We start from the raw sequence: 24,987 nt of genomic DNA, 5'->3' as shown, positions 1-24,987 counted from the left end.
GGCGTAGAAATATCAGTACTGCTTACAACGTGTGACGAAGCCAAAAATTGTTCCATCATGTAGAATTTGTTTTTCCAAATCGTCCCCGAACCCGCTGCACTTTTCAGACTGTCTCCTTTTACAGTTCGTGCCTTTTTCGCTCTTGTCTCAAGTGATTACTAGTGTTTACTGTGCGTTTTATAAATTTAACAACAGAAGATTATCTTCTTTATTACGTGTCATATAGCAGTCTGATATTACAAATTATGAATCTTTGTTTTGTAAAATTTATTGGACAAGATGCGTGAAAAAGAGTGGTTACTTACATTCATTACCCAATAAATGTAGATAGAAAGTAGAATTATGACACCCCAAAACATCGAGGATATGTATCGATATCATCGATACATCACCAGTATACTGTCGATGAATAAATATCGATATTACTTATTCGAAATTTCCATATTTCCAATATAATGATATTACGTTACTATCTTTAGTCGATACACTATTAGGGGCGCCAGAGAATTGACTTTTTCCGTCGTCAGAGAGTTACAGACTACATTACCCATTTTAATGCTTGGAGACAATAACACCACTGTCAAAACTTTATCTTCTTGCTTGTCTCTCGCAAACATTGTTTTATAAAATAATAAATGATTTGACACTCTTCAAATGTCAGCCCTCTTAAATTTGAATGTAAAGGAATTACACTAATTGCTGTTGCTAATGTAACTTCACGTCTGAACACATCCCTGTACTATTGCACTGTGATAAGTGTATCGCACACACCAGTCTTATAACTTATGTTTACTGTATCAATAATAGCTGAAGACACTGGCTTCACTGTTTTATTAGCTATAGCCAGTAAATAAATAATATAAATAACTTTTGGGTTTCAAATGACGAAATACAAACCAAAGGAAAGAAAGGTTGTGGTTTAAACATGTCATGTTCAATGGATGATGTCCGCGACCTCTAATTCTGACGTAGAGCTCGGTGACTGGTTTAAAAACTATAAATTCTTTTTCGCATAAACCATTTACATGGGGAGTATTCACATTTACACGATACTCAAATCTACTTTGGATAGGTCTTGTTGATGTGGAACTTGCCGGAGACGGAGCACTAACTAAACTACATAATGATTGAGCACGAAATCATCGCCGTTAAAGTTTACGAAAAAATCATTCCGTCATTTGGTTGAAGTTAAATAGGGAATCTTAAGCAGGACAGCAGAACGGTAATCTTACTGCCGTCCCATCTGCAGAATTCCATTGTAGCTGAAATATTGCAGAAACTTCGAGAAATAGGCAGTTGACCACTGGGTTTAACGACACTGCATGGCGACAGACATATGACCGGCATGGCAGAGAAGAACTACTTGGCGCCCTCTCACGTGTTAGCACAGTAGCAGAGGACACCCACAAATATAACACTGGCTGTTCCCACAACAGGCTGTACTCCGTTACACAGAACATAGAGTGTGCATATTTCTTTTCGTATGACATGTGTTTCTTTGCACGAGCCACGCCTCTTACTACACGATGTTTTCCCTGTGTTGCAGTTTGCAGTCCCTCATCGCACTCAGTTTGATTCTGGCGCTAATGACCGTGCCGTCGGCGAGGCATTAAACGCTAGTAACTGTTTCAGGAACGTTACGGAAGTCGACATTGCCCCCACTTTTCAGCATAGATCTCGAGCAGTAATTTAACGAGGCGGCTCCCGAGCACACGGATGTGTTCTGTAACCGTAGGTCAAAACATCCGTCACAATGAAAGCATGAGTCAGACCTGAAGGAGTATTCAGATAGCCTAATGATAGAGGCACTAGCTCGCGATAAGCATGAAATCCGGGTTAGAGTCCCGGTCTGGTACGGATTTTCAGTTGTCACGACGTGTCATTACGGTCACACACTGGCGTGAATTTTCCGCCCCTCTTCGTTCCATTTCATCTTACGTCCTCGGGCGCGGGCGTGTTGCTACTTGAGTTTCTAGAGAATACTATCGCTGGTTTATGTGTCAGTGTTCCTTGCTCACAGTGGAGTCATATTTCAACCAGTGGCTCTGTGGTGGAGCAAGGTTAAATTCCCAGTTGCTACGCCCGCCTAGACGATTCGTAGGTTATATAAATCATTTTAAGCGATCGGTGAATTGTGCATTATATACGACCGCACACCAGATTCCCTTCTCCGTCTCTTCTATTTACGATTCGCTAAACTTTAAAAGTTGTTCCCCACCATACTTTCTACTGTTTGGGTCACAGCTCCGCAATTTTCCGAAACGTTCTGAATGTAAGGAAGTATGCCGCGCGGGATTAGCCGAGCTATCTGCGGCGCTGCAGTCATGGAGTGTGCGGCTGGTCTCGGCAAAGGTTCGAGTCCTCCCTCGGGCATGGGTGTGTGTGTTTGTCCTTAGGATAATTGAGGTTAAGTAGTGTGTTAGCTTAGGGACTGATAACCTTAGCAGTTAAGTCCCATAAGATTCCAAACATTTTTTTTTTTTTTTTTTTTTTTTTTTTGTAAGGACGTATAACTTCGCTTGAGTTGCTCCCCGTTTAACGTACTGGGAGGCACTCATAGAGTGCGAAAAAATAGGAAAAGAAGACAATTGAAGCATTTCAGATTTTGCATATAGATACTCTGCATTAACTAGACCAATAGACTGAGATCCTCCGCAGCATCGACGAAGAAAGGTGTATACAGAAAGCATTAACTAATGGAAGGGCCATAACACTTGAAAATATTAAGAAATAATAACTCCAACGGTACTACGGGGAGCGGTAGAGGGCAAAAACTGTAGACGAAGACATTGGCATGGGAGATGTGGCGGGACGCATCAAACTAATTAGAAACCTGCTGACGAAAAAATTAAAAAGATCGGAGGGCTACGGCGGGGACGGAGCTTCTCCGTCGTTTCTAGGTCCCCATTTCAGTACATACATACGTTTACTTTTGCATCTTATAATTTAGATTGATTTCACATGTTTTCCCGTTCTTGAATGGATCGTACCTTTGATGAAATTCGGAGTGCAGTTTAATAGCAGGTTCCCACATTATCTGGCTACTATATACAACCTAGAAACAATTTTTAAAAAAATGAATCATGAAACTCTATAGCTCAGATTACTGCTGCAGCGAGAGAAATGATGTATCGAGAATACTGCTGATCATCGATGGATTTTGGTAATGTAATCCAACGTGCAGGAGATAAACTTTTACACGTTTTACAACATTTTAACAAGCAACAAAATATGACTGTGATACGTGTTTTTCGGTGCACGGTATAGTAACGGACATGCATGCCTCATTACGGTTACTCTGCCAGACAAATGTAGGGAATATAAACGACCGCGCAATGTATCATGGCTTTCCTCGTGCACACCGGCGTTAGGATTTAGATTCGAATGTCATCAGTTAGAGTTAGTACTTATTACAACCATCATCTGCCACAAATAAAATATGGGAATAGATGAGAAGTAATTACGTAATACTGTATGAGTATTAGGGGGCGGGGGGTCCATTGGGGGCCAAACAGCGCAATAACCGTGGGATCGGTGTGGGGCGGCGGTGGGGTGAGTGGACTGCTGCAGCCTGTTGTGGGGTTGTGTACCACTGAGGGCTACGGCGGGGACGCAGCTTCTCCGTCGTTTCTAGGTCCCCAGTTCAGTACATACATACGTTTACTTTTGCATCTTATAATTTAGATTTATTTCACATGTTTTCCCGTTCTTGAAAGGATCGTTTCAACGATACTGTTAATTTAAATGCATGACAGTTTGAAATCAAATGTTTGTGGAATGTTCATTGAATGCTCATTGCGTATCATTCCTAAGTGCCCTCTTACATATATAAATTACACTTATTGGTCAGTTTCATTGTGTTTTTCCTTTCATTGTTTGATTGTCAGAATACCTTTATGAAATAACTGCATCATACTGGACGACTGCAAAGATGGAAGTACATTCTTGCTATGTGATATGATAAGAAGCCTCTTAGGCGATACTATCCTACCATAAATCACAGTATCTCGAATGACGCAGAGAAGAGAGTCGTTTCTTTGGGGAAAAACTACAGTTTCCCTATATACCATTCATTGTTATGTAACACACGGCTTATTTTGAAATTTTACTGTGCTTAAAGCTTGGTGCGTCTGCTCTTTGTCGAACTAGAGGATAGCGTTAAGCCCCACAGCGACGACAGCGGATGACCAGGAGTAATTTTACTATTGAAATGTTAGAATTTCAAACCAGAAAAGTTTCAAAGTATCTGGTCTGTGATCTCAGAAGACTCGTCATCGAGTTGCTAGCTGCCAGTAGCTCCAAAAAGTCATCGTGGATAAAGAATTAACTGTATCGCAACGCGCATCCTGCCTTTTTTAAGTCAAGCAGCGCAATGAGGTATGATTGAGCTTCCGCAGGAAAGGTACCAGCAACAGCACAGCCATTGCTGTTATGTTCGAACTTGGTGGCATGGGGAATCGCCGCAATGTACTTTATATTCGCCTCCTTGGTTCATCACAAACGAGTAGTGCGTCTTATCTAATCATTTCCAATAATAAATACGGTCTTATCATCAGACTTTCGCAATAGTTCGACAATCTCCGGTATACTCTAAGTCGTGCCTCATTAGATAATTTAACCTGCACTCTCGGAATCATCAGTTAATTTTCATCCATCCCGACAGCCAACACTAACCACCGACGACATCAACGCAATTACGTCATACCAGTAGACTACATCTCTAGGAAAGCTGGCAGAATAACTGCTGGTCAGGAATACTATATGAACAGACAGCGGACGAACTCCAACGATTACTATGTGGGCCAAGGAGCAAAGACACATTGCCACATACACAACAAGAATCAATAAAAAAGGCGCATGTCATAACGTGTTAAGGTCTTATACCGTCACATTGCTGAGAGCTGAACCATAGAGAACGATAAATGGTAAGCGAAGGAAGGTAGCGTTTGTCCCACAGACGACGAGGTCATTAGAGACGGGGCATATGCTAAGAAATAACATGGATGAGATAGAAATTCGCCTTGTATTAACTTAAGGAGACTGCAGAAAACTAAAATAATTGGACAAGGATTGGGAGCAATCTCTTAACGACTGTCACTCCACTCTGGTAACCATTGAACCATCTCGCGAAGCAGGGATGGAAAACAACACGTTCTTCTGTTCACTACTGATAGCAGGTACAACTGCCAAAATCTTCCATAAGGAGCGATATCACCAACACCACAAAGGTACTTGCTAATGACATATGTAATTTGTTGCGGTTTTTTTGGAAAAAATCTAATTTAATTACGTAGGACTTTGAAAAAAAGGCGATCGGCTCTGCAGTTTTGTAACCGACAGTGTTCTGGAGATACATCAACGCACAATGACAGTTTGATTTCCATAAACTGGTGGAGTGTTTTGAGCATCTTAACTCCATTACCGAAAATTCGGACTGTGGAGTGGGAGATGAATGGTTGTCTACCATTACTGAATGTATTAGTTCGGCGTAAAGAGGATGCATTTTTAGGACATTACGTGTATATTAATTTCACCCATACCCTTGCAGGCGTCCTATTACCACCATCCTTCGTAAACTCGGAGCGTATTTAGAACTTTAGTTCATGACTCCTATGCATTGTCTGACGTTGATAGTCCACAGGATGAATTGGTATACCTGGAAGAGGTGTTCAGGAAAACTGGATATACGAGACATCAGATTAAGAGGGATCTGCAAGCGAAAATACTAGAACAACCAAAGGAGACCAGGAGGTAAGTTATGTAATGTCTTCAAGCTTTTTTTCGTACATGAAAAATCTTCGTTCAAACCTTCCTATTATCGTGAAGAAGTATAAGGTGGATGTGACCTTCCGCTCATTTGCCAAGAGGCAGTTCTTCTGGAATCTGTGAAAGACGATCTGCTTTCAGGAAAGGCAGATATCAACGAAACTTCTTGTCAGTGAGGTAAAAGCTATATTGACAATGAACATGCACTATGCAAGATAGGTGCATCGAACACCAACGGTACAACAACCCTCTACAGTCCAACAAATCTGTAATTGTTGAAAACTGTATGTCCACTGGTTGTTCCATGAATTAGGGAAAAATCAAGACTCTGTTGAGAGCCGCATCGGGGTTCGGTGATCAACGAACCTATGAAAACACAGCTGAGAGACTACCTGCTCAACACAGACGTGGGCTTCCATCTGGAATAAACCATTTAAACCTCTCATTTCACGTCTGCGCCCGCATACGAGCTTTTATTTTGATTCTTCGCTGCCTGCCATTGCTATGTGACCCATCCACTGTAATAACTAACCACATAAATTACAAATTGTGTGGACTAACAAGCTCTGCCTCATTACATTTTTATCTTACAAGTTAGACGTGTAAGTTTGATCTATGGCTGGCGTTGTTGTGCCGGCGCTCTCTTATCTATGACGCATGCGCATTTTACTCCACGCTCTATCTTTGAATCACGTGGTTTTAGCATTTCAGCTTATAAAGAGGGCCGCGTGGATACTCAGAACCCAGTCTCCTACTCGCCTTGAAGATAACGGAAAACGTAACAGCCGTAATATAGGAAGAGGGTGCATTCTTTTAATGAAAATAAAAAATCAGTCGCCAGCTGCTGAAAAATCATAACGCTTGCATGGGGGCTTAATTAAAATAGAATGCAAATAATTTTAATTTTTTTGATTTAGTAGCTGTCTGTCCGATTACGAAGTCTCGTAAACGGTTGGCCCTGACTAGTATTATTACGCAATCTGACTGCATAGAACAACAACAAAGAATGAAATGGAAATTTTCATTAACACAATTAATTAATTAAGTCCCCAGCAACTATAAAACCTACGAAACCAAAGCACAAGTGTAACTGTTCTGTGTGTGGAAGTATGACTCAACGTACGCATCTGGCACGGTTCTTCTTCAATAACACAAGAAATTTTAAATATCATTTATACTGAATTAATTAAAGAAAATAAAAATACCATAATTACTCAAGAGAACCAGAATTACACTCTAATCCAAGAACACAAGCCAGATGCTTTGTTGACTGAACCTGTAATGACGCATTATTTAAGACACTGAAATAATGAAAAAAAAACACAGAATATTTTACCTTCATATATATTGACGAAAAGCACTCTGATCATTACAGTATTTCCATTTGAACCATCTGCTGTCTATCCCATCAACAACTGCATAAAACATGGAACAAAATCTCGACAAACACTGCCCACTAGCACATCTCAACACACACTGACTACTACGAGTCCTCGACAAGCACTGCCTACTACGACATCTCAATAATCACTGCCAGTGGAGGCGGCGGAACAATACTCTCTAGCGCGATCTCTGGCGCTGTGGCTCAGTGTAGCCACCTTTCACGCTGTTTATTGTTTCTTTAATGAAGGACGTCTTTATCGTCCGATCCTTATTTGATGTCGACTCACCTATGATTTAAGCCGGTGTTAAATTTCTGAACATGGCAGATTAATCTGTTGAAACTGGCAAAAAGAAATTAAATTTTTTTGTGCAGCAGGCGACAGAGTTTTCGTTTTGTCAAAAGAATACGCATCGCGGCCCGCTAAATAACAGCGATGAACAAAATCATAGAGGAAGTATTGCTGTTCCGGATGAGCGTCCGAAATATTATGGAATATAAAATTATATAGTTTCGTGATAAAGAAACGTTGCCCTCGCATTTAATAGAACGATTTTACTGCCACCACCTCATATCCCGCGCTTAGAGACATGAAAACAGTCTTTCTTTCTCTCGCTCAGTGCGAATAGGGAGACAAAATCACCAATAATGGTAAAAAGTACCCTCCGCCCTACAGCAAACAGTCACTTCCGTATTACCTACATAAATATAGTTGACAGACGATTTGTTTTGAGGTCAAGGAAACTATATCGCTCTGCAATATATCAATATATGTATGTACACTAATCAAAATTTCTTGGACTTTTGTGCTATGAAAAAAACCATGAATCATACATTAGCTTGAAACAGCGATAAAAATTCCATACAGCTGCAGGGCTAACATTATTATCTGTGATGGTTCACTTTAGAAAACACCAACAGTATCTGTGGATAAACGAACTGCCTAGCACCGTACAGGCACGTATTAATAATTGTGCGCCAAAATCCGATGGAATAGTAATTTAAATGTAGGGTCACAGTTTTCTAGTATTCCAGTTACTGTTAGCTAACTAACAGTAAAAACAATGTTGAAAATGTTGATGTGCGTCACATCATCGCAAAAAATAATCATGTTAGAATAACATCATTATGTTTTGAGACAGAAATAAGTTTAGGTAGCTGACACCTAGCTTTAGAGCTAACTGTACAACTGAATCTTGTTTTTACGGAATCCACTGTTTTGGCGTAAGTCCAGGCTTACGGAATTTGCGTTAACGGGAATTTAAAACACTCAGTTCACGCCAGAGGATAAATGAAAACATAGAAGAATGTTTCGTCGATAAGTATCGCCGCCATACTGCTTCAGTTTAAAGGAACGTCCGACATAAAACGTTGGAGCCAATACCACTTCGTGACTGTAAAGGTACTGAACTACTGCCGGCCGGTGTGGCCGTGCGGTCTAGGCGCTTCAGTCTGGAACCGCGTGACCGCTCCGGTCGCAGGTTCGAATCCTGCCTCGGGCATGGATGTGTGTGATGTCCTTAGGTTTAAGTAGTTCTAAGTTCTAGGGCACTGATGACCACAGCAGTTAAGTCCCATAGTGCTCAGAGCCATTTGAACCATTTTGAACTACTGGATGCGGTTGGAAGCAGATTCGCATTCCTCCGTATCCAGGAAATTATTTTCTATAAAACCGCTTTTTCGGGAAGGAAATTTATCATTAAGTGACCTTTAAGAAAATTGACAATACTTCTTACACGTCGAACAAAAAAATACGAATTTAGTAAGGAACAGTTGCCCGAAATAAGTCGTTGACACGAAATTAAAGCCAAATCTTCTCTTTTCCTTTATTTTTATTTTGGCCACCATCTATATGATGAGTCTGTGATATCATGTAGGAGTTGCAGCTTCTCACGGCCATTTTGCGACTATTTAATTCTAAGTTATGTTTTTCTCTCGTATATGTTTCTTTTCTTTTTGACCCATCTGTGTGAGCGAGAAAATCATATAAACTCACCGGACAAAAAAATTAGTCACACTTGGCCGCACGCACAGATGCATCGTTAAGCCTTTACAGATGGTGCAGCGATCGGATCACGTGCTCAACCACGCGCGCAACTCCCTGTACGTGAACATATGGTAGTAGCGGTCAGTGAGACGTCCATGTTTCAAACGGCCATTGTACGCACACACACACACACTCACAGGGGCGTGCAGAGTTAATCTTCATTTCGTATCTCAGGAAAGTGGTGTTTAAGTCCTCAATCAAATACAAAACGGTATGGTTACAAAGCTCAATCCCTTGACATCTTTAGTCGTTTTCCAACTGATCACCGGGTGACATTTCTTAGCCAAATAGGCCGCACGCATAACCACAATGTTTTTCAACGGTTAAAAGATGAGAAAAAAGGATGAAATATCCTAAGATGGTTCAAATGGCTCTAAGCACGATGGGATTTAACATGCGAGGTCATCAGTCCCCTAGACTTAGAACTACTTAAACCTAACTAACCTAAGGACATCACACACATCCATGCCCGAGGCAGGATTCGAACCTGCGACCGTAGTAGCAGCGCGGTTCCGGACTGAAGGGCCTAGAACCGCTCGGCCACAACGGCCGGCAAATATCCTAAGAGATATGATTATTATTTGTTGATGACAGTGGTGTGGCAATGCAGATGTGGATGCCAGCTGTTCATTGTGAGTGACGCGGTATTCATATTGCTCTTGATGATGATCTCTGTTGTGGATATTCTGGATGAGTCTGTTGTACAGAAGACGTCACCGGCAAGCTGCACAACATCCTGTGGTTGTGGATGAGTGGAACAGATTACGATATGTGCGTATCGAGTGTAGGAGACAGGAGCGTCAGTGCACTGTCTCAAAGATTTATTTCTTTTACTTTAATTTCATTGCCTCAGCTCATATTGTTATCAGCGAAAAAAATTTGCATTCACTCTTCAGCTAAAGTGTCTGAAACTTACTTAAGAATTTTTAAGCTACTGTAAGGTATTTAAATATACCTGTCATAAAATTTGGTATAAGATAGCTCTTTTTATGTTAAAAATCCATTGCTGTTAGTTTCATACTAAAACATTTGTTTAGTTGTTTCTGATGTCACGATTATTGCTGGTATTTGTGGTAGACGAACTGTCCAAGAAGGACCAGGGAGTAAGACTGTAAAAGTGGAGGAAATTTGTAGATTTTGAGGGTGGCATGAGGAGTAGGTATGACACTGGTAAAAGAGAGAGTAGGTATGAATTTGAAGAGTCAGTTTCCCTTTCAGAAGAAACGGAATGATAAAGTTGTCCTCAACCGAGCTTCCGGTTCAAAATGGTTCAAATGGTTCTGAGCACTATGGCACTTAACAGCTCAGGTCATCAGTTTCCCTAGAACTTAGAACTACTTAAACCTAACTAACCTAAGGACATCACACACATCCATGCCCGAGGCAGGATTCGAACCTGCGACCGTAGCGGTCGCGCGGTTCCAGACTGAAGCGCCTAGAACAGCTCGGCCACTACGGCCGGCGAGCTTCCGGGAAAAATGGTTTAGGAACCGGTAGGAACCGGAGAACCTCTGTCTTGAAGAGATGGAAGATGGACAATGGTTACGTATATATATATATATATATATATATATATATATATATGTGTGTGTGTGTGTGTGTGCGTGTGTGTGTGTGTGTGTGTGTATTACGCGTCGGATTACTAGTACGGGTAATTGTGGGTGCCAAGTGTACGGAAAACGTAGGATAATCGTAGGAGGAGGTCAGGGTTATGAAATTAAAGAATTTTCTGTACTCTAACAATAACAGAAATTAATCTTTCGTCTGGCGTACCTCAGTAAAATGGAAGATAGGCAATGAGGCTGGTGACCTACGGAAGTCTAGAACGAAGAGCTAGGGAACAATAAAAAATGACGCCGGTAGTTGAAGAGTCCTAGTTTTACTAGTCAGCAAGCTTGCGTGAGTGTTGTGATTGGTGGAATAATCTCCTGAGTTCTTGGGCCGCGTAATACCCCTCCTTAAAAGTTCGTTAAGAACTGCACAGGCAATTTTCGTATAAATTTCGCATGCTGCTGGGTTTATTCTTTGCTTGATTTGCAGTCGATTTCGAAGCTTTTGTGGTAATTAGACACAAGTTATCGAAATGAAATACACCCGCAGGTGTATCTTTCTGCTGTACAACACATAGGGTTTTAATCAGCATTGCCGCGCGGAGTGGCCGCGCGGTTAGAGGCGCCATGTCACGAATTGCGCGGCCCCTCCCGCCGGAGGTTCGAGTCCTCCCTCGGGCATGGGTGTGGGTGTTGTCCTTAGCGTAAGTTAGTTTAGGTAGTGTGTAAGTCTAGGGACCGATGACCTCCGCAGTTTGGTCCCTTAGGAATTCACACACATTTGAACATTTTGAAGTCAGCATTAGAGGACGCAGTGGTACAGCAAAAAGATGTAGGTGTATTTCATTCTAGTGACTGTGTCTAACTCGCTCGTACTTGCAATATTTATGGTTAAGAGCGTCATTGAGCACATAATTTTTCATTATAAAGTTTTATTTCAGTTATTGCTCACAAAATTATTAACTATACCGATTTCGTCTGTATAGCGATTATCAGTAGCCCACAAAATTTGTTGGCCAATAGCTACGTCAAAACGTCCTGCTAGTCGACATTTAATTGAGGCTCCTACCTGAGTCTTCCAGTAAGAGACTCAATGAAATGTTGACTTCCAGCAAGTTTTGACGTAGCTATCCGCCAAAAAATTTTAGTGGGCTATTGTACTGAACTAAATATGTAACCGCTAGGTAATTTTGTGACCATTGAGTGATTTAAAACTTTATAGCAAACTGTGACTAAGTTTTCTTTTTTAGCTTTAAATTTAATTTCACCAATTACTGCAAATGCTTAAATTACACTACAAATCTTGAAGCGAATGTTTAATTACAGTTGTATACAATTTTCTGGAGCTATGTAGAAATACGACCCACATTAAATCCGAGGTAGCGGGTAAAGCAATTACAAGCAATAATAAATTTAAAAAAGACGCACCTAAGTACATGAAAATAATGTAATAAAAGATTTTGAAATCGACTGCCAAATAAAGTAAAAAATAAACATAGCTGAGTGGAAAAAACCTCTGTGCTCCGAAATAAAACAATTTACAGCTGGAGACCTTATTATCCCGTGACATGGAAGCAACAAGATTGAAAAAAGAAAAAAAAAAGACTATTCAAATTTCTCCACCAGCGATTCGAACCATCTGCTCTGTTTTTCAAAAGTCTTCTGTAAACAACAAACACACTTGTGTGGAAAATTAATATGAAAATAGGCTGTGTGTTGTAAAACAAGATAATTTACACCCGAAGTCCCCACTGTCCGTTGCCAAAGAAGTAAAAAGTCGAAAAATAACTTCACCGATACCAAACGTTTCGGTCTCTCTATGGGGATCTTCAGGAATCGTACGGCATCTTCCAGCAGAGGGTCGGAAATGTCGTGTATTGGAGAAGTTTTAAGAGCGACGTGACATGGTGTAAAAACTCAGAAGATTTTACCATCAGTCCTGATGTTAATACGTAGGCTTTCGCTGCCGGTGTCTGCCTCTTTAAAATCCTTTCGGCTGTACTGCCGCGTCATCATATCAAATACTTAAGCCCTGACGAAAACCGCTGTACCAAGGTCGAAACGTCGGTTCTTTTAGATTTTAGAATTTTAACTACTTTATAAGGTAGCGTGGCCGTGCGCCCAGAACTATCATCTGGCGGTAATAGGGAGGTAATAGGGCCGCCCATCGTCTCGTGTGTCGTGGCTGAAGATACGCGTGTACGTGTTATGTGCAACACTTGCCCCCAACTGGTCTCTACAGTAATTTCTTGCTGTCGTCGCCATACATCCGTTGTTTTCCACAATAGCACTAACTCTAGTTTGGAGATATTTTTACGAAGTGACGTAGCAAAGAAGCACAACGCTTCATTTGCTTTATATTATTAAAGATTTGCCTGCAATTTATATGAAATAATAGAAGAGGAAGGTAACAGTAAGTAACAGCAACAAATTAAAAACTTAACAACGATTCATTCATAGTATACAACAGAAATATAAAGTAACTGATATGCTGCCTGTGTCTGTGTAATACGTCTTTATCTGCTTGTGGCCCTTGAAAACGGACAAATTAACACGAAAAATAGAAAACGAAATTTTCACTCGGCAGCGGAGTGTGCGTTGATATGAAACATCATGGCGGATTAAAAGTGTGGCCGGAACAAGACTCGAACTCGGGACCTTCGTCTTTAGCAGGAAAGTGCTCTACCGGCTGAGGTACCCAAGCAAGACTCAAGATCCAGCTTCATAGCTTTACTTCCGCCACTACCTCGTCTCCTACCTTCTAAACTTCACAGAAGCTCCCCTGTGACGTATGTATGTACCCCTCTCCCCCGGGAATGTCTCATTCCAGACGAGTGTAACCCCAACGTTTGCGTGGTAGAGTGATTATGGTGTACGCGTACGTGGAGATAGTGTTTGTGCAGCAATCGCCGACATAGTGTAACTGAGGCGGAATGAGGGGAACCAACCTGCATTCGCCTGAGCAGACACGAATCCGCCGGGTGGATTCGTGCCGGGGGCCGGCAAGACTTCCCGCTCGGGAAGCCGGGGGGAGGGGGGGGGGGAGACTTCCCCTGTGATATTTGCAGAACTAAGACTCCTGGAAGAAAGGATATTGCGGTGATATACCGGGTGATCAAAAAGTCAGTATAAATTTGAAAACTGAATAAATCACGGAATAATGTAGTTAGAGAGGTACGAATTGACACACAGGCTTGGAATGACATGGGGTTTTATTAGAACCAAAAAAATACAAAAGTTCAAAAAATGTCCGACAGATGGCGGTTCATCTAATCAGAATAGCAATAATTAGCATAACAAAGTAAGACAAAACAAAGATGATGTTATTTACAGGAAACACTCAATATATCCACCACCATTCCTCAACAACGGCTGTAGTCGAGGAATAATGTTGTGAACAGCACTGTAAAGCATGTCCAGAGTTATGGTGAGGCATTGGCGTCGGATGTTGTCTTTCAGCATACCTAGAGATGTCGGTCGATCACGATACACTTGCGACTTCAAGTAACCCCAAAGCCAATAATCGCACGGACTCAGGTCTGGGGACCTGGGAGGCCAAGCATGACGAAAGTGGCGGCTGAGCACACGATCATCACCAAACGACGTGCGGAAGAGATCTTTCAAGCGTCTAGCAATACTTTTTTGTTGTTGTTCTAATAAAACCCCATGTCATTCCAAGCATGTGTGTCAATTTTTACTTCTCTGTCTACATTATTCCGTGGTTTATTAAGTTTTCAAATTTATACTGACTTTTCGATCACCCGGTGTACAGTTCTTGACCCTGAGTTTTCACCCTCTGGCACTGATTATCCGTAATGCCCAAAAAGCGGTATGATCGAATAGACGAATACTGGTGGTTTTCTGTAATTTTGAACCAGTTATAACTTTTGAGTAAAGCACCTAACGATGGAGAAAGTGAGTTTTGTTTTATTTGCCTATTTAATTTATTATTTTCATTCTAAGTATCTCGAAACTGAGTGAGTCAAAATTTTTCGATGTTTGTTCGATTTCTTCGTTTATTACAAGAAACAATAGAAATAAAAAATTGAAAATTGCTTACTTTAGAAACCGGTTATATTGAGCAGTTTTCACACTCGGGTTAAACTGGCGCTGAAAAAAACCGCTGTAACCGAAAACCGGTTGTTTCAGCGATAACTGTCATCCCTAGCAGTAGAGCCACCTTCTGTGCTCAGGTGCCTGCCGTGTTTGGCACGTAGCATAAACAGAGGGGCCGGCTGGCGCCTGTGGTGCGCCCTCGGCGAGTTGGCGTGCGCCGGGCACGGGCTGTGGGCGAGAGGGCGGCCTGCAGTTTTCATTGGCGGCAAAGCAGGAAGGGTATCAGCGGCCGCAAAGTGAGTAATGGTCGCCTTCCGCGATCAGCTGAGCCGCCAGCTGATGCGCGCGCAGCCGGCGCCCGCACTGCTATATAAAGCGGCGGGGGCGTGCGCGCGCCGTATTCGCGCGCGGACCCTCCTCGCGCCCTCTTCACGCTGGCCTGCTGCAGCTGACGGCGGTGAGTCTCGCGTCACGCTTGCGTTCGTTTTCCTTTCCTCTCTCTCTCTTTCTGCATCTGCGTGCCAGCGCGAGTATTTACAAACAGCTCCCCCCTGTCCTGGATAACGGCAGCAACACAGCGCCCGTGGAGCGAGTACTTTTCCGCGTCGCTCCTGCACGATTCCGCAGTCTCTCGGCAAGTTTACGACTTCTGGCATACGTTCAGCGGCGCGTGTATGTCTCTGAAGTGTTTACAAAAGCCGCTTCGCCGAACACACTCGTCAGTGCTACAGATGCTTCGGAGCTGACCGCACACCGCCGCTTAGCGTTGGCTGCTCCGAGCAGGAAAGCTGTCCGCAGTCGCTGCTACGTCAAAGAGCTAGGAGTTTGTTTCGCCACTTGTTTTCTCACAGAAAGACAGATTTGTGTGGAAATTTCTGAGTTTGGCACCCGACGCGTCAGTAAGGTGAGTGGGTTTTTTGGTTGGTTTCTTTTCCCGCTTTGGTGTTCAGGTGTGTGACACTCCACGTCGCATATTCCCGTATCGTAGCAACCTCGGAACCTGCACCCACCCACCCTGTAATTACTTAGCAAGTACTAACACAGTAGTCGCAGATTTGGTACGCATGCACTGCTTTCGCGCGGAGACTTAGCTGCGGCCGGCCACCAGCACGTGTACAGAAGTGTGTCAGACACGCGCCCTGCGGCGCAGCGCCGGCTTTCCTTTTTTTAAATCCCGCGTCGGTCCTTTGTCCGCGCGGCGCGGCGTCGTGTTTACAGACTTGGCCGGACGCGCCGCTATCAGCTGAGAGCGGGCAGCCGCATAAGTGGGACGCGGTGGCGCCCCAGCAGCCGGGCTTCTCACTTTCGCTCTCACCTCCCCGGTCAGTGACTTCCGCGCGACCTGCTTTGTGCCCGAATCACCCGAGTGCCGCCGACTAGAAATGCACGCGTCCGCTTATTCGCAATGAGAAAAAGTCTTTACAGTACTGCCCACTGCAACAGCCTGCAAGAATTGCATAGTGCTGAAAAGGTGTCGGTAGTGTCTATTTCCACATATTATACATTCAGACTTTCTTTACTATCCACAGAAACGCAACTTAATCCAGAAATGAATCGTTATGTTTTTGTCTGTGTTTACTGGCACGGACTGCCTCTGTAAAACAAATTTAGGAGAGTCGTTAGTCTAGACTGGATTTAGTCTTTCTCTTAATTTGTACAAAACTGTGGTTACAATGTAAACTGCATTTCACCTCCGACATCTCCCCCTTCCCCCCAGGAAAAAAATATTAATGTTGGATGTGTTGATTTGTCTGTAGCGTAGCCTAAGATCTACTTTAGGTTCGAGGGTCACAGTTTGACCGGGAGTTGCCGAAGGCAGCGTATGTGAATACGAAATAAATGTCGCGAGAAGAGACTGATTTGCAGCGTAACCTAAGATCTACGTTCGTTCCATATGTATCGCACTTTTTATTATAAATCAAAAGAACTGGGAGGCAGCATAAGCTATATTCTATTACTTAAGGCACACAGTATTTTCGTGAACATTATGTCCATACATTGCACATAAACTACGAAAATGCAAACGGCAAATGCGATGTCAATGATTTATGAACTTCAGAATGGTATATTTTCAGCATGGCTTTGTTATTACATTAAGCGCAACTTAATCACAAAGTGAATCATCGTATTTTGATCGAGGTTCACCATGCAAAGGTCATAGTTCTTTCTTTATAAGTAAAATCAGTAGATAATCTTCAGCGGAGTCTCGGTTTAGTTTCTTTATCGGGACAGAATTTTTTCCTAGGCTTTATTTCTAGACCTTTTCTGCGTAATAATAATTGCAGAGACATTTTGAAAGCATAGACTTAAATAATCAATCCTAGTGAATTCAGATACTACAGAACTTTAGTTCATGAACATGCCTCACGTGCAACAAATAAACAGGTACACAATATATTTCCCGTCACATCTCCTTTTATTTGTACATTACACCTAAACTCTGTAAACTCAGTTGTACAGTTTACAATCTAGACTACTTGCATCTCACGGTTCTGATAGCTGCTAGGTTCTGGGTCGCAAGGGAAAGCAAAATTAGGAACTCTGATCTTTCGTACCACGCCTACTTGCTATAATTTTAATTTTAAAAAATTACTCTTTCTTACAAGTCGCCTTGGTGAAAACACAGAATTCGTTATAGCAAATCACCAGTAGCCATTTGTAGAGTCTCCTTCCCCCCCCCCCCCCCCCTCCCTTTCTATTTAGGTTCATTGATGGCTACATTGAAATTACCATTGTTTAGAAACTTAAGATGACGTACGAATTTAAGTTTCTGGCGAAATAAAGAAACAGACTTCACAATATTTCATGAAGTATCGTATTATATATAAGATTTGAGGAAGCAATAACCGCACCGTCAGATGAAAATATTATGATTTGCCATAGACTAGCAAAGACTTTCACAGTCTGATTTCCATCCAGATAGATTCGTCCGGCTGAGTGACAGCGTCCTGCTGTGACATTTCAGATACTGTTACACCCAGCCACTAGCGTGCTAAGACTAGCGCACTAGTAGTAATGTGACGCTCACATCGATAATATACATTTAGGCGGTTTTTATTCAGCAAGTGAATAGATGTCCAAAGGTAAATTTAATAAATGAGTTCAAAGCAGCGTCTTTCATTTTTGAACGAAATTTGAGACCATAAGAGCTCGTTACTCTTCATTTGGATTCCGATCTTGGCCATTCGCAGGCTACAAAGCGGGAAGAGTATTCCTCATACATTCCAAGAAACAGGTTAGTCAAATCACGGGAAGTGTATATTTCCAATTACACGAAAGCTATCAATGTTTGTCGGTAAAATCTTGGGGCGTATACTTGAGGAGAATAGTATAGCAAATATTTCAAAGAAAAATACTGTCAAACGTTGCACTTTGGCTGGAGCGTATTATTTGCATTGTGCTGTAGTTTGTTTAGCGTTCTCACAGATCGTGACTGGAAATCGCGAGGTCCACCGCTCTTGTGGCAGAGGCGGCCTTCTTAGCATGCGTGTAGCGTGCTGCGGAAAGTGACGCAGTTATGTTCTGATACTGAGCTCTGCACACAGCTAGCTAGCTAGCCAGCCAGATAAGACTGTTGGTGGCAAGGTCTCGGCCAGCGCGCGCAGACAGGACGTCTGCCAAGTTGACCGTCAGCTGTCAGGTCATCAAGGACAGCTTCTTTTTCTGCTGTCACTTAACGTCTCCTATAACGAAGCACTTATCGGTTAAAAAGAGCAGTGAACAGATGTGACTGTCTATATTTCTACTTTTGCTGCAAATAAGGGCACTTTTTTGTTTTGTTTTAATGTGAGTACAAGGCGAGAACTGTGTGAGCAAATCAGCAAATCATATTCAGCCATCCCATTCATATGTGGCATTGGTATTCATACCGGCAGTAAAAGTACAGAAAGAAACGTTTGGCACAATTTACAGTATTTAACTAATGTCTGAGTGTCCGTTGTTCTAAGAACAATGCAAGGAAGCAGACCTTGGCACTGTCACCACGAATTAAGTCATTCTTTTCTACCAAAGTCTTTGTATTGAGGCAACCACACTCACGTAATTCCAAGCTTACATAGTCGAGATCTCTGTGCAAGCTTCCTACAGCATCTGGAGAATAAGTTTGTGCAAGCATTAATATTATTAAACCTCCCTGACGCTTGATCCATTTTCAGTCATGTAAGCATCCCAAATTACAGATGCTTGATCGTGTATACCCATAATGTGCACAATTGTACGAGCAAACTTAAGTTGTGATGCGGTCTCCTTAACATTATTATGTCGATCGACATGAACCAAATAAACAGTAAATTGCAGAAAGTCTTTCAGAGGATACGAATGCTACCTTTGTTTCAACAGCGTTAAATCGAAAGCCTATCACGATAAGGCAAAGAGGGATGTTGCTCATGATATAATTTTAAGATAGAGCACAGAAATTCAACCTGCCATAGAGAAAAATGTCAATATTGAAAAGATAAATTCACTCAGAACAAACAGGGGAGGAAAAGTCGGGAGTATTTATTGATTCCGGACATAAGTAGTGTGTGTGTGTGTGTGTGTGTGTGTGTGTGTGTGTGTGTGTGTGTGTGTGTGTTTTTCAAAGGATTTATAGCCTCACCAATATGCGAAAAATGAGAGTAATACGTTCACATGTTTCTCTGTCCATCCTGAAACAATTTTTCCTATGATGTGGATATATCGACAGCTCATATGGACTTGATGTGAGAATGTCCTTCGTTTCAATAACCAGTATTTACCATCCACATTTCACCTTTCCTCTCCTATCTACATCTATACTCAGCAGACCACTGAGAAGTGCGTGATAGATGAGACTTCACATTATACCAATTATTAAGTCTTCTTCTCGTTCCACTTGCACGGAGAGATTGCTTAAACACCTCTGTGCATGCTATAATTAAACTAAACTTGTCTTCGCAAACCTTTTGTAGTACGTTGCTAGATAGTTAAAGCTAGTTTGTGAAACTCTGGAAGTAGTCTTCCACGGACTATTTTGTGTCTATCTACAAGTGTCTGCCACTGCAGCTTTTTTTCGTCTTCAAAATCCCCATGGTTCAAACCAGTGACCTCTCATACTTTTTCCACATCACAGAGGCCCAAGGTCAATACGTAGAAAAGACTGCAAACGATTCTGTGCTTAGACAGAATCCAACACAATTGTGAAACTGTTCAGTTAATAATTATTCACACTGGTGTGTACCAATGCAGTTGAAATTTCATTATCAACGAAATAAAAATTTAATTATATTCATATAATTAAAAATTGCCCAGCTAATTTTCAAGATTAAAAGAAACCATGTCTTCCTATGGCACTTGTATAACCTTGGGAATACCGTCACAGTGAGACTGGAAATCAGTGAACAAGAATCATATGTGAATTCTTAGTATATCTGAAAATAACTTTCCTCATTCCTCCCGCAACATTCTGATGAGGCGGCCTTCACGAAGCACTTTTGTAGTATTCTGACTTAAGAAACCTTCGAAGCGGCTTACTCGTGTCACAACTGCCTGTGAGACCTTCTGTTGGAAAACCTCTGGGAATTCCATTATTTTCAATCCACTACCAAACACTTGCAAATGCGACACCTCGCCATATCCCACAAAGTAAGGAAAACTACTACTAATACGCCATAATTGACAGGTCTCGATTTTCCATTCAAAACATTTACGAGACTTTAGTCGCTTAGGGACATGTGACAGATCAGTGTCGTCACAACTTGTCTTCGCAATCCCTTCGTAGTACATTGCTGTGAACTAAAAGCTAGCTCATGAAACTTTAGAAGTAAGCTTTTAGGGGCTAGTTTGCGTATATCTACAAGCCTCGCCAGTTCAGCTTTTTTTAGTCTTTGGAATCCCTGTGAGACTCTCTCATAGTTCGAACTAGTGACCTCTTTTTTCCACGTCAGGAAGGCGCAGCCGCCGGCCGCGGTGGCAGAGAGGTTCTAGGCACTTCAGTCCGGAACCGCGCGACTGCTACGGTCGCAGGTTCGAATCCTGCCTCGGGCATCGATGTGTGTGATGTCCTTAGGTTAGTTAGGTTTAAGTAGTTCTAAGTTCTAAGGGACTGATGACCTCAGATGTGCTCAGAGCCAAAGGCACAGCCGGATAAAACGAGCAACTCGTGTACGCCTAAGCTCCACATGCTCGAAGCATAAGCTGATGTTTGTAGAATCGTGCTTGGACTGTGTAGAGGCGAAGGTTATTTGTCCTTGCGCAAGACGATCTACATCTGCACCTACATACATACTCCGCAATCCACCATACGGTGCGTGGCGGTGGGTACCTCGTACCACAACTAGCATCTTCTCTCCCACTCCCAAACAGAACGAGGGAAAAACGACTGCCTATATGCCTCTGTACGAGCCCCAATCTCACTTATCTTTGTGGTCTTCCCGCGAAATGTAAGTTGGCGGCAGTAAAATTGTACTGCAGTCAGCCTCAAATGCTGGTTCTCTAAATTTCCTCAGTAGCGATTCATGAAAAGAACGCCTCCTTTCCTCTAGAGACTCCCACACGAGTTCCTGAAGCATTTCCGTAACACTCGCGTGATGATGAAACCTACCAGTAACAAATCTAGCAGCCTGCCTCTGAATTGCTTCTATGTCCTCCCTCAATCCGACCTGATAGGGATCCCAAATGCTCGCGCAGTACTCAAGAATAGGCCGTATTAGTGTTTTATAAGCTGTCTCCTTTACAGATGAACCACATCTTCCGAAAATTCTACCAACGAACCGAAGACGACTATCCGCCTTCCCCACAACTGCCATCACATGCTTGTCCCACTTCATATCGCTCTGCAATGCTACGCCCAAATATTTAATCGACGTGACTGTGTCGAGCTCTACACTACTAATGGAGTATTCAAACATTACAGGATTCTTTTTCCTATTCATCTGCATTAATTTACATTTATCAATATTTAGAGTTAGCTGCCATTCTTGACACCAATCACAAATCCTGTCCAAGTCATCTTGTATCCTCCTACAGTCACTCAACGACGACAGCTTCCCGTACACCACAGGATCATCAGCAAAGAGCCGCACATTGCTATCCGCCCTATCCAAAAGATCATTTATGTAGATAGAAAACAACAGCGGACCTACCACACTTCCATGGGGCACTCCAGATGATACCCTCACCTCCGATGAACTCTCACCATTGAGGATAACGTACTGGTTTCTATCATGCACGATTGTCAATCCTGCTGTTAAGTGTGTGACCACTCTTGCGTTCAGTTCACTCACGTGTTGCTTGACGCAGAGACGTTTGAACGAGTCTGCTAGCTGTTGGCATCGCAGTTGTCCCTCGAGCACGCGTGTAGGCGTATTGTTGCGGCTGGGCGTCGCGTGTGCGGAGCGGGTGGCAACACCGGCAGGCGGCTTTGTATACGGCTGCCACTCGGTGAGCACGTGCCCGCCGCGCTGCGCCGCCTCTCAGCTTTCGCGAACCGGTTCTGCAGCGCCGCCGCTCCACCTGCTACCTGCTGCTGGTCGTAATCTGACCTGCCGGCTCTATCTCCTCACCAGTACGCAACGCTCCAGATACCGATCTGACCTGACACGCTTACACCGGTAATTTCCATCCTCTCTCAGACCATTACACCTGACTGCAGAGACTTTATTAACCCCCCCCCCTGCTATCCCCCCCCACCACCACCACCACCACCACCACCAAAATTAACGCCTGACTAATGCTAAGAATGAAAAAGAATTTTCTTTGAGCACTTTTTAAAGTGAATTTAGTTTTTTTTTTTTGGTGTTTTATTAAAACCCGTACTAATGAATCAATGATGCGTCTAACAACCCTACCACAACAAATGTCAAAAATTAATTATGATTGTAGTGTTGCTCACGCTGCTAAATATTGCATTTTCGGGCAACAAAGTTATATTATGTGGCAGGTGTCATTAGAGCACAGTTAATATAAAGTCATTTCATGAAATAATGGATAAACTAGGCACTCATCTTTCCGTGTTTCCCACGCTGGTCTCGTTGTGAACTCATGGCTCAATCGTCGAAAATCTAGGTAGTTAGGATTCCAAGCTCGCATGCAAAGAGGCCTAGGTAATATTCTGCGATATTCAAAAGTTTTATAGCTCTGTTTCATAAACCATTCTTGAAGATTAAACTTTTGCAAGTTAGCACAATGGTGATGTAAAAAAGTAATCAGAAATCCGAAATCCGAATTTAAGTTACATTTCTTTTTTATTACTTTTGTTGCAACATCATTTCACAATAGAAAACACACTTGAAAATATCTTCCTCACTGTTAAAGTTCACGTTTCACAAACTGACTACAATTTGCGTCTTTTCAACTTGACGACCAAGACTTGACTCCCTAATAACCGCTTACGCGCCCAAAAATCAGAGTTAAAAGTACGTCAAAGATCATAGTGACAAATGGAAGAATACACATAAGAATAATATCATTGCAATATAAACATATCGATGTATCAAATTATCTCTACATTAATGAAATCAAATCTGAATGTTATCACAGAAATATGTTAACTATTTTACAGAAACACAGTAGAATATTGCTGGTATCGAGAGGTTGAGGTGAGGAGCCGTAATGGTTACGTAATTAAAGTACCATTACAGGCGGTTGGTACTGCTTATTTCCAATAATTTTTTACTATGATGAAGCAGTTATCTGTGGATCGCGGGTGCCATCTGCAACTCGTTCTCAGAAAAGGATGTAAACTATGCATCCTGATGGTAGACACTTGGTACAAAACACGCTACCTCTTCACTGCTTTCTCTCTAGCGGCACCTGCTTTAGCCACACACCTACCTAAAACCAACCAAATTAAAATATGTGCACTGTGCTTATGCCTACTTGATTGCTGTGTTTCTTACTTTTGCAATGCAGAACTTGGACGACTTCAGGCTGTCTTACTGCTGCCACTAACGGTGTATAGTAATAGTGTAGTACCCATTACACAGTTACTGTTGCGATGTGCTGGAAATTAGTTCATTACTGCGAAATAAATAATGAAGCATCTTCTAGTCTGTTCTGGGAGCTACCTACAACTCGGACAAGGCATTTTCGCGAGAAATTTAAACATGTGTGATGTATCCAGAATGAGATTTCCACTCTGCAGCGGAGTGTGCGCTGATATGAAACTTCCTGACAGATTAAAACTGTGTGCAGGACCGAGACTCGAACTCGGGACCTTTGCCTTTCGCGGGCAACTGCTCTACCAACTGAGCTACCAAGCACGATTGACACCCCGTCCTCACAGCTTTACTTCTGCCAGTACCTCGTCTCCTACCTTCCAAACTTTACAGAAGCTCTCCTGCGGACACTAAAAATTCTTTTTTCGGCAGTGGCCAACAACGAGAGTGTTACAACCAGGTGCGAATTAAAGACTGTTAGAGAGGTTGAGGGAGGAAGGGGAAGGGGTAGAGGTGGGGAAGGGGGACAGTTTGTTGCAATCTCTTCATCCCCTTCACCACCACTTTTAACGTGCTACAAATGTCCAATATTTCAATAAAAAGACAGTGTGTTAACTATAATACTAACAATAGTAACAAAGTATTAAACAGTAACTCCCCACCCCAATGTCTTAAAGAATCGAATTCCCATGTATAAGACGCTTTTCAGCATTTGACAAGTCTCCTGAATTGTGTGTCCTACAATGACATAACTTTACAGATACGTTCAACTTCATAAGTGGATGTTGCCTGCAAAATGTGTTGCGAATAGATGTAACAGTGAAGAAGTAATAAATTAAAACGTCGTCGTTGGTGTTGAAATATTACTGTACAAACGGCGAAAATGTGGTAAGCGATTAATTTTTTATTTTTCGTTTCGTTGTATTGTGGAGGTTTTCGGGAGAAAAAGTTTCGGAAACGTTTGAAACTGGGTGTAAAGTTCGTTGGAAGTCGCTAAGTGCTCTCATCTGAAATATTGGATGAATATAATCTGCTTGATTTTCAGCAGTGTCAGTTACTCTGTCTCCAAACATATTTATAGTTTCTAACGGTAAGGTTTGGCTTACTGTATTAAACCCTTTGCTGGAGGATTATACCTCATAATGATAATGAGAGAAACTGGTTTGTCACTTCCCATTTTTCTGTTCTTACTACTCTGGATATTTTTTCTTGGTAGGTATCGTTCTAATTTTAGTTCAGTACAGTACCACAACATCGACTCATAAAAGATGCAATCACAGGCAGTATGATGGC

At 42.2% G+C, this 24,987-nt stretch overlaps 1 protein-coding gene across 3 annotated transcripts in view; it reads left to right on the top strand.

The window, feature by feature from the left end:
- Positions 1-24,987, top strand: part of LOC126252534 (glutamine synthetase 2 cytoplasmic) — a 408,344-nt gene that overhangs the window by 193,614 nt on the left and 189,743 nt on the right. Inside the window, exon 1 of one of the 3 annotated variants that reach the window (XM_049953440.1) lies at positions 15,160-15,257. The exons of 1 other annotated variant lie outside the window; for it this stretch is intronic. The gene's annotated coding sequence lies outside the window, so the exon portion shown is untranslated. Of the gene's footprint in view, positions 1-15,159; positions 15,258-15,387; positions 15,705-24,987 lie in introns of those variants that run through there. One more of the 3 variants, XM_049953453.1, reaches the window with a different exon arrangement.

This window comes from Schistocerca nitens, chromosome 1 (genome assembly GCF_023898315.1).
Source record: "Schistocerca nitens isolate TAMUIC-IGC-003100 chromosome 1, iqSchNite1.1, whole genome shotgun sequence".
Lineage (NCBI taxonomy): Eukaryota > Metazoa > Arthropoda > Insecta > Orthoptera > Acrididae > Schistocerca > Schistocerca nitens.
This window is presented reverse-complemented; position numbering and strand designations above follow the sequence as displayed.